This window comes from Diplotaxodon limnothrissa, linkage group LG23 (genome assembly GCF_057381915.1).
Source record: "Diplotaxodon limnothrissa isolate DT_005_m linkage group LG23, D_limnothrissa_male_GT1.1, whole genome shotgun sequence".
Taxonomy (NCBI): domain Eukaryota; kingdom Metazoa; phylum Chordata; class Actinopteri; order Cichliformes; family Cichlidae; genus Diplotaxodon; species Diplotaxodon limnothrissa.
The window spans coordinates 17,942,168-17,952,906 of NC_140617.1; the positions used below are offsets into that span (position 1 = coordinate 17,942,168).

At 42.0% G+C, this 10,739-nt stretch overlaps 1 pseudogene; it reads left to right on the forward strand.

The window, feature by feature from the left end:
* The first annotated feature begins 6,743 nt into the window (after nt 1-6,743).
* On the forward strand, nt 6,744-8,678 carry LOC146607788 (uncharacterized; annotated as a pseudogene).
* The last annotated feature ends 2,061 nt before the right edge of the window (nt 8,679-10,739 follow it).

A 10,739-nucleotide genomic window follows, 5' to 3' on the forward strand; every position in this document is an offset into this window, starting at 1 on the left:
CCAGAAGGTCGGTGGTTCTACACTGAAAAAAATGCAATAGGCTGGTTGTCTGTGAAGGTTCTCAGTCATCCAGGTCATCGTAGTCAAAGGAGATTGGAAAGAAAAGCGTCTGGACTTCTTTAAGTTACTTGAAGACGTTTCACCTCTCATCCGAGAAGCTTCTTCAGTTCTAAGATCAAATGGTGGAGAGTCCCAGATATAAACCTAGTGGGAGTATCCCCCCACAGATGGACAAAAGGACCCCCTGATGATCCTCTAATCGCCTGAGCCAAGGTGTGAAACTGGGTGTGGGTCCCAATCAGCCAGAGTTTCGGGTGAGTTCATTATGAAACCTGGCCCCACCTTATCATGCGAATTCCTGAGATCAGATGGCCCAGGATGTGAGTGGGCGTTAAGGCGTCTGGGAAGGGATCTCAAAACTGGATTATAGATGGCAGACAGTTGGTGTCGTAAACCACCGCCTCTGTTCAAAGATGGTCGCTCACAGTGGACATAGATGGCTCCTTTCACTCCTCTTAAAGAAGCCAGTGCAGCCAGTACAGTGCAGCGAGGAATGCCCAGACCTCTACATTGGAGAGACCAAACAGACACTTCACAAGCGCATGGCACAACATAGAAGAGCCACCTCCACAGGACAAGACTCAGCTGTCCATCTGCATCTTAATGATAAAGGACACTCTTTCGAGGATGCCAATGTTCACATTTTGGACAGAGAGGACAGATGGTTTGAAAGAGGAGTGAAAGAAGCCATCTATGTCCACTGTGAGCGACCATCTTTGAACAGAGGCGGTGGTTTACGACACCAACTCTCTGCCAACCAGTGAAATAGGTATAACGTGCCCACGAAATACTCATTTGTGGCCACGAAATAGGTATAATGTGCCCACAAAATACTTATTTGTGGCCACGAAACACTTGATGATATATATATATATCATCCCAGGGCACATTCACTAGAACCTGCGTCAGCCATAGTACGGAGTCCTTGCTGTTGGTGATGTCCTTAAGGTGAGTGTATTATATTTTATATTTATTTCATATTGTTATCCCGCAATTCGGCAGTTATTTATTCAGACCTATCTTTGTTACTATGTTCTAAATGGTATCTGCTGACGTTTCAAATGTTGTATCCTCATGTTGTTACTACACGTTGTTTTGTTGTGCTAATATGTAGCCGTAAACTCATTTTTAACTGTAGGACGTGCGGCGGCCCCGCAGCACACTTTCAAAGTAGAGCAAGGCTGAAGGCTACTAATAAACGAGGTATGTTCAACATAAAACCTTAGTTCTCTGTGTCACGAAGTTGTCTCTCTTTTACCCTGGCCACATCACCATACTAGCTGGTGCAACTAATCTGGTCTGGACAATAATAACAGTTTTAGATAGAAAGCATCTTAAAATTGCCTCTTTTTTTCGCTGAACATCTCCTTTGAAAGTAGCATCATGTGAGTCACACTTGTTAAGGTAATGCATGCTAAATGAGCCGTAGCTTTCAACGCATCACCGGATGAAGTCTTGCCGTTACAGTAGCTCACTGCGGGTATCACATTGCCAAGGGAAATAATAAAGCATACAGTGATCGGAATGATTTTGTATTGATGCAGGTTGTCATTGCTCATACTGAACTACTTAAACTCCAAGTAGACAATCGCTCCATTCCTCATTACCATAGATAATATCTAAGTAATAAAACAATCATTATCAAATTCTGATTTGCCATATATAAAGTGATTTTATAGGTAGGCTATCATGTAAAAATCTGCTACATAAAATTTATAACTGAGTGTAAAAATACTAATTTCATTTTCATGTGGTTTAGAGGTCAGCTATGGATACTCGGCTGCGAGAATTTTTAACAGAGCGTAAAGTTGAAGAAGATGTGATCAAGAAACTTGAAGATGAGAATGTAAGCCACTGAAGCTGTTGGTGTGTGCGTGCGTGTGTCTGCGTGTTTGTTTTTGAACGGAGAGCCGCAATCCACAATTTACTATCTGGCTAACAACTGACTCTTGGTGGCGCTGTCACTTGTTGTTTGCTCGCTCAGCGGTAGAGTATCACTTCCTGTTCCTGCTCAAACACAGTGGTGTTTCTGAGTAGCTTATTTGCTTAGCAATTTAATTAACAACTTTTAAATACATTCTTCTTTCATAGTATAATCTTCACGTGCTTCATCCGAAGCACACGTTCTCTGTACTCACTACCTAATTTATAGCCAAAGTATTCACTCACTGTCTCTGTACTGTTTCGCTAGCTTAGCCTAGCTCGTAGCCGACTCATTAGCACCATGGCTACTTCACCTGTCCCTCCTGCACTTTCTTGCTCATTGTGTCAGATGTTTAGTTACTCCTCGGCCTCCTTTAGCAATAATGATATCTGTAACAAATGTAGCATATTTGCAGCTCTGGAGGCCAGGATTACTGAATTGGAGACTCGGCTTCGCACCCTTCATTCACCCATAGCTAGCCAGGCCCCTGTAGCTGGTGCAGCCGAAGACAGCGTAGGCCCCGCTAGCTGTTCCCCGGCAGATCCCAAGCAGCTGGGGAAAGAGGGCGGCTGGGTGACGGTGAGGAGGAAGCATAGTCCTAAACAGAAGCCCCAGGTACACCACCAACCCGTTCATGTGTCTAACCGTTTTTCCCCACTCGGCGACACACCCGCCGGGGGTCAAACTCTGTTAATTGGTGATTCTGTTCTCAGACATGTGAAGCCAGAGACACCGGCAACCATAGTCAATTGTCTTCCAGGAGCCAGAGCAGGCGACAATGAAGGAAATTTAAAACTGCTGGCTAAGGGTAAACGTAAATTCAGTAAAATCATAATTCACGTCGGCAGTAATGACACCCGGTTACGCCAATCGGAGGTCACTAAAATCAATATTGAATCGGTGTGCAACTTTGCCAAAACAATGTCGGACTCTGTAGTTTTCTCTGGTCCCCTCCCCAATCAGACCAGGAGTGACATGTTTTGCCACATGTTCTCCTTAAATTGCTGGCTGTCTGAGTGGTGTCCCAGAAACGATGTGGGCTTCATAGATAATTGGCAAACCTTCTGGAGGAAACCTGGTCTTGTTAGGAGAGAGGGCATCCATCCCACTTTGGATGGAGCAGCTCTCATTTCTAGAAATATGGACAAATTTATTAAACCCCCCAAAATATGACTATCCAGAGTTAGGACCAGGAAGCAGAGTTGCAGTCTTACACGCCTCTCTGCAGCTTCTCTCCTCCTGCTACCCCCCCAAAAACCCATCTCCATAGAGACTGTGTCAGCTCCCAAACAGACAAAAAACAAACTAAAAACCAGCAACAAACAACTTAAACATAAACTATTACAAAGAAAGAACAATACAGTATCCACATCTGAACCAAAGAGTAAAACAGTGAAATGTGGATTATTAAATATTAGGTGTCTCTCCTCCAAGTCTCTGTTAGTACATGACTTAATAATTGATCAACAAATCGATTTACTCTGCCTTACAGAAACCTGGTTGCAGCAGGATGATTATGTTAGTTTAAATGAATCAACACCCCCGAGTGATTCTAACTACCAGAAATCTCGAAGCACAGGCCGAGGGGGCGGTGTGGCAGCAATTTTTCACACCAGCCTATTAATTAATGAAAGACCAAGACAGACTTTTAATTCATTTGAAAGCCTGATGCTTAACATTGTCCACCCCAGCTGTAAAACTCAGAAACCAGTCTTACTTGTTATCATCTATCGTCCACCTGGGCCTTACACAGAGTTTCTGTCTGATTTCTCAGACTTTATATCTAATTTAGTTCTGAGCTCAGATAAAATAATTATTGTGGGTGATTTTAACATCCATGTAGATGCTAAAAATGACAGCCTCAACATGGCATTTAATCTGTTATTAGACTCAATTGGTTTCTCTCAAAATGTAAAAGAACCCACCCACCACTTTAATCACACTCTAGATCTTGTTTTAACATATGGCATATAAACTGAACATTTAACAGTGTTTCCTGAAAACCCTCTCCTGTCTGATCATTTCCTGATTACATTTACATTTACAATAATTGATTACACAGCGGTGGAGAGTAGACTTTATCAAAGTAGATGTCTTTCTGAAAGCGCTGTAACTAAGTTTAAGAATATAATCCACCCACTGTTATCATCTTCAATGCCCTGTACCAACACAGAGCAGAGCAGCTATCTGAACGCTACCCCAACAGAGGTCGATTATCTTGTTAATAATTTCACCTCCTCACTACGTACGACTCTGGATACTGTAGCTCCAGTGAAAACTAAGGTCTCTAATCAGAAGTACCTGACTCCGTGGTATAATTCTGAAACACGTACCCTAAAGCAGATGACTCGTAATCTGGAGAGGAAATGGCGTGTCACAAATCTAGAGGATCATCATTTAGCCTGGAGAAATAGTTTGCTGCTTTATAAGAAAGCCCTCCGCAAAGCCAGAACATCTTACTATTCATCACTGATTGAAGTAAATAAGAACAACCCCAGGTTTCTCTTCAGCACTGTAGCCAGGCTGACAAAAAGTCAGAGCTCTTTTGAGCCAACCATCCCTTTAACGTTAACTAGTAATGAATTCATGAACTTCTTCACAAATAAAATTTTTATCATTAGAGACAAAATTAACAATAATCCTCCCACAGATGTAATATTATCTACAGCTACTCTTAGTACCATTGATGTTAAGTTAGACTCTTTTTCTCTAATTGATCTTTCTGAGTTAACTTCAATAATTACTTCCTCCAAACCATCAACGTGTCTTTTAGACCCCATTCCTACAAAACTGCTCAAAGAAGTCCTGCCATTAATTAATTCTTCGATCTTAAGTATGATCAACCTATCTCTAATGATCGGCTATGTACCACAGGCCTTCAAGCTAGCTGTAGTTAAACCTTTACTCAACAAGCCATCTCTAGACCCAGCAGTCTTAGCTAATTATAGGCCAATCTCCAACCTTCCTTTCATATCAAAAATCCTTGAAAGAGTAGTTGTCAAACAGCTAACAGATCATCTGCAGAGGAATGGTTTATTTGAAGAGTTTCAGTCAGGTTTCAGAGCTCAGCACAGCACAGAAACAGCTTTAGTGAAGGTTACAAATGATCTTCTTATGGCCTCTGACAGTGGACTCATCTCTGTGCTTGTCCTGCTAGACCTTAGTGCAGCATTTGATACTGTCGACCATAATATCCTATTAGAGCGATTAGAACATGCTGTAGGTATTACAGGTACTGCACTGCAGTGGTTTGTATCATATCTATCTAATAGACTCCAGTTTGTGCATGTAAATGGAGAGTCCTCTTCACACACTGAGGTTAATTATGGAGTTCCACAGGGTTCAGTGCTAGGACCAATTCTGTTTACATTATACATGCTTCCCTTAGGCAGCATCATTAGAAGACATAGCATACATTTTCACTGCTATGCAGATGACACCCAGCTCTATCTGTCCATGAAGCCAGATAACACACACCAATTAGTTAAACTGCAGGAATGTCTTAAAGATATAAAGACCTGGATGGCCGCTAACTTTCTGCTTCGTAATTCAGATCAAACTGATGTTATTGTACTCGGCCCTGAAAATCTTAGAAATATGGTATCTAACCAGATTCTTACTCTGGATGGCATTACCTCCAGTAACGCTGTGAGGAACCTTGGAGTCATTTTTGACCAGGATATGTCCTTCAACGCACATATTAAACAAATATGTAAGACTGCGTTCTTCCATTTGCGCAACATCTCTAAAATTAGAAATATCCTGTCTCAGAGTGACACTGAAAAACTAGTTCATGCATTTATTACTTCCAGGCTGGACTACTGTAATTCATTATTATCAGGATGTCCAAAAAACTCCCTGAAAAGCCTTCAGCTAATCCAAAATGCTGCAGCAAGAGTACTGACAGGGACTAGAAAGAGAGAGCATATTTCTCCTGTTTTGGCTTCCCTTCATTGGCTTCCTGTTAAATCCAGAATTGAATTCAAAATCTTGCTCCTCACATACAAGGTCTTAAATAATCAGGCCCCATCTTATCTTAATGACCTTGTAGTACCATATCACCCTATTAGAGCACTTCGCTCTCGCTCTGCAGGCCTACTTGTTGTTCCTAGAGTATTTAAAAGTAGAATGGGAGGGAGAGCCTTCAGTTTTCAGGCCCCTCTTCTGTGGAACCAGCTTCCAGTTTGGATTTGGGAGACAGACACTATCTCTACTTTTAAGATTAGGCTTAAAACTTTCTTTTTTGCTAAAGAATATAGTTAGGGCTGGACCAGGTGACCCTGAATCCTCCCTTAGTTATGCTGCAATAGACATAGGCTGCCGGGGGATTCCCATGATGCATTGAGTTTTTCCTTTCCAGTCACCTTTCTCACTCACTATGTACACTGAACAAAAATATAAACGCAACACTTTTGTTTTTGCTCCCATTTTTCATGAGCTGAACTTAAAGATCTGAAACATTTTCTACAAACACAAAGGACCCATTACTATCAAATACTGTTCACAAATCTGTCTAAATCTGTGTTAGTGAGAACTTCAGGTTTGCCGAGATAATCCGTCCCACCTCACAGGTGTGGCATGTCGAGGTGCTGATTAGACAGCATGAACATTGCACAGGTGTGCCTTAGACTGCCCACAATAAAAGGCCACTCTGAAATATGCAGTTTGATCACACAGCACAATGCTACAGATGCCGCAAAACCAGTCAGTATCTGGTGTGGCCACCATTTGCCTCACCTTCTGAGGCAAATGGTGTGCAATGGACATAGAGTTTATCAGGTTGTTGATTGTGGGCAGTGGAATGTTGGTCCACTCCTCTTCAATACTTGTGCAAAGTTGCTGAATATTGGCAGGAAGTGGAACACGCTGTCATATACGCCGAGCCGAGCGTCCCAAACATGCTCAATGGGTGACATGTCTGGTGAGTATGCTGGCCATGCAAGAACTGGGATGTTTTCAGCTTCCAAGGAATTGTGTACAGATCCTTGCAATATGGGGCCGTGCATTATCATGCTGTAACAGGAGGTTATGGTCATGAATAAATGGCACAACCATGGTCCTCAGGATCTCAACAATAAAATGCACTCGTGTTCATTGTCCATAACCCCACTGCCACCATGGGCCACTCAGTCCACAACATTGACGTCAGCAAACTGCTCATCCACATGACGCAACACAAGCTGTCTGCCATCTGCCCTGAACAGTAAAAACATCTGTCAACAGAACACCTCTCCAACGTGCCAGATGCCATTGAATGTGAGCATTTGTCCCCTCAAGTTGGTTAAAATGATGAACTGCAGTCAGGTCTAGACCCCGATGAGGACCACGAGCATGCAGATGAGCTTCCCTGACATGGTTTCTGACAGTTTTTGCAAAAATTATTTTATGCAAACCGATTGTTGCTGCAGCTGTCTGGGTGGCTGGCCTCCACCTGGTCGACCATCCTGGAGGTGAACATGCTGGATGTGGAGGTCCTGGGCTGGTGTGGTTACATGTGGTCTGCAATTGTGAGGCTGGTTGGATGTACAGCCAAATTCTCTTAAACGCCTTTGAAGATGGCTTATGGCAGAGAAATGAACATTCATTTCACAACAACTGTTCTGGTAGACATTCCTGCAGTCAGCATGCCAATTGCATGCTCCCTCAAAAGCTGCGGCATCTGTAGCATTGTGCTGTGTGATCAAACTGCATATTTCAGAGTGGCCTTTTATTGTGGGCAGTCTAAGGCACACCTGTGCAATGTTTATGCTGTCTAATCAGCACCTCGACATGCCACACCTGTGAGGTGGGACAGATTATCTCGGCAAACCTGAAGTTCTCACTAACACAGATTTAGACAGATTTGTGAACAGTATTTGATAGTAATGGGTCCTTTGTGTTTGTAGAAAATGTTTCAGATCTTTAAGTTCAGCTCATGAAAAATGGGAGCAAAACCAAAAGTGTTGCGTTTATATTTTTGTTCAGTGTATTAATAGACCTCTCTGCATTGAATCATATCTGTTATTAACCTCTGTCTCTCTTCCACAGCATGTCTTTTATCCTGTCTTCCTTCTCTCACCCCAACCGGTCGCAGCAGATGGCCGCCCCTCCCTGAGCCTGGTTCTGCCGGAGGTTTCTTCCTGTTAAAAGGGAGTTTTTCCTTCCTACTGTTGCCAAAGTGCTTGCTCATAGGGGGTCATATGATTGTTGTGTTTTTCTCTGTATCTATGAAGCGCCTTGAGGCGACTTTTGTTGTGATTTGGCGCTATATAAATAAAATTGAATTGAAAAAAAATTGAACTATGCACATTCTAAAAAAAATTATTGAATTTCATATGTTGGTTAATCAATGACATTAATTAATGACATGATATGTTTAAAGAGTAATTTAAAAAGTAATTTTTGTTCATCTTATGTTGGACAAATGTGTACCACATTACCAAAAGTATCTGTTATCAAAAGTAGATAGCAAAAAACAACTCTAAAATATGCAGTTGTATGTATTCATTGTTTTTTTTAATATTGACAATTTTATTAATTTGTTATTTATATTTTTCAGATTGATGAAACTGTCATTCCCTTAATGACAGACAGTGACCTGGCAAAGTACATCCCCAAAGTTTATGATAGAGTCTCCACTGTGGCCTTCTGCAGACAAGCAACACTGTCACGGACGTCACCATCCAGGAAAGAATCTATACTCTCAAGGCTATGACAAAGACTGACAGGAGCTGAGGGAATGCCTCCTAAAAAGAAATTGTCTCAGTGGGCAGAAAATACAAATGCAAAACGAACAGTGAGACGAATTGAGGTTGGCTGGATGGATTTTGATGAGGAGAAGGGTGGGTTCAAACAGGTGAAGTCTGTAAGTGGTGGTGGAACAAGGCATTTATCTGTAGATAAAAATGAAACAGTGTCAAATATCAAACTTATGGCTGAAAATCTGTTTTTCCCCAATGGCACCTCAAAAAAAAAACTAAAGTCTTTCACACTATTCAACTCATATTGAGAGCTCACAGATGCATGTGGATGCTTCCAGTACAGTTGATGAGTTGTATAAGCAAAGTAAGGTCAAAATTCTGCAACTTTATCTGTGTACCAGAAAGAAAACACAACAGCAGCCTCAAGACATAGAGGCCGATCATGCAATAACCCAGCCCTCTGGTAGATCTCACTGACAATGACCCTAATCAGGCCGCTGATGATCTGTTGGTGGAAAACATAAATTCAGAACCATCAAACCACTTAATGATGGAGCTTCCATAAGTGGATATTTGGAACTGAATGACACATTACCATGGGATGGTCTGCCAAATGTAGGTGAAAGTGAAGATTCTGATGCAGTTGTTATTATTAGTGGGGATAACAGGGTGGATATTAGTGTGGTTGAACTAAACCCTGAAACACTGTTTACAGAAAAAGAGTCTGATCCACCTCATCACACATTGTCTCTCTCACCGGGGCTGACAGGAGAGCCAATATTCCTGACCAAGCACCCCCTGAATCACGATCTTGTCCCGTAATGCTAACTGTTAGAAGAGGTCATTGTCTTACTGATTTGATCAGTGCCTTTAAGGACTCAAACATTATTTCATCTCAATATCAAAATGTTGCTACCAAATGGAGAGCTTGAACAGGGGGAAGGAAGTGGTGTTTTGCGGGACTGCCTGACAGAATTTTGGATGGATTTCTATGACAGCTGCACATTGGGAGTTGAGGTGAAAGTCCCATTCATCCGGCATGACTTTCAATGTGAAGAATGGCAGGCTATAGCTAGAGTGTTTGTTGTAGGGTGGAAACAAGCTGGTTACTTCCCAGTGAAGCTTGCAATACCCTTTCTGGAGGAGATATTGTATGGCTCGACAACCAGTAGTTTAAAAGAGTCCTTTCTTTTGTATGTCTCACAAGAAGAGTGATCTGTTCTCCTGAAGGCTTTGGATGACTTCAATTCAGTGGATACAGATGAATTGCTGGAAGTACTTGATGCATATGAGTGCAAGCAGGTTCCTACCAAGGACACACTGCTCCCTGTTTTGGCACAGATAGGACACAAAGTACTTATTCAGGCCCCAATGTTTGTAATCAAGTGCTGTCGTCCCGTTGTGGGTTCTGTAGCTGGTTTACTCCCACCAGAAGGACTGCATCATTTCATTGCAGAAAAAACAACAACTGTAAAAACAGTGAAGGAGCTTCTAATCTTTCCAGAGGAGATGACAGCTGCCCAGTCAACAGTTTCTCGTTACCTGAAAAGGTACATTGGAGAAATTGATTTCAATTATATTCAGCTTTTCCTGCAGTTATGTACAGGATCCAATCTGTTGGATAAAGCCATACTAATTGAGTTCATAGAAACTACAGATTTCCTCCGCAGACCACAATCCCACACATGTGGATGTGTACTAAAGCTGCCCCTTGGTTATCACAGCTATCCAGACTTTCGCAGTGAATTTAACAGCATTCTCGCAAGCTCTATGTGGGTGATGGATGTAGTGTAGGTCAGTGTTACCCAACCTTGGTCCTCAAGGCACTCTGCCCTACACGTTTTAGGTTTTCCACCCTAACAGTTCATAGAAACACGGGTGTAGTTAACACTAACATGAAGGAATGAATGTGAATGTTCAATAGACTGGGTGGTTAAGTTCTCTTAACAGTGTAGGCCATTGTGACTTTTTCATGTGCAGCCTTTTTTTTCATCTGGTCAGTAAGTGCTTTCTTAGTTTCTCCCCCCAATTAAAATAGTAAGCTAAAGGGAATGTTCAGGTTTTTTGAAGTGGAG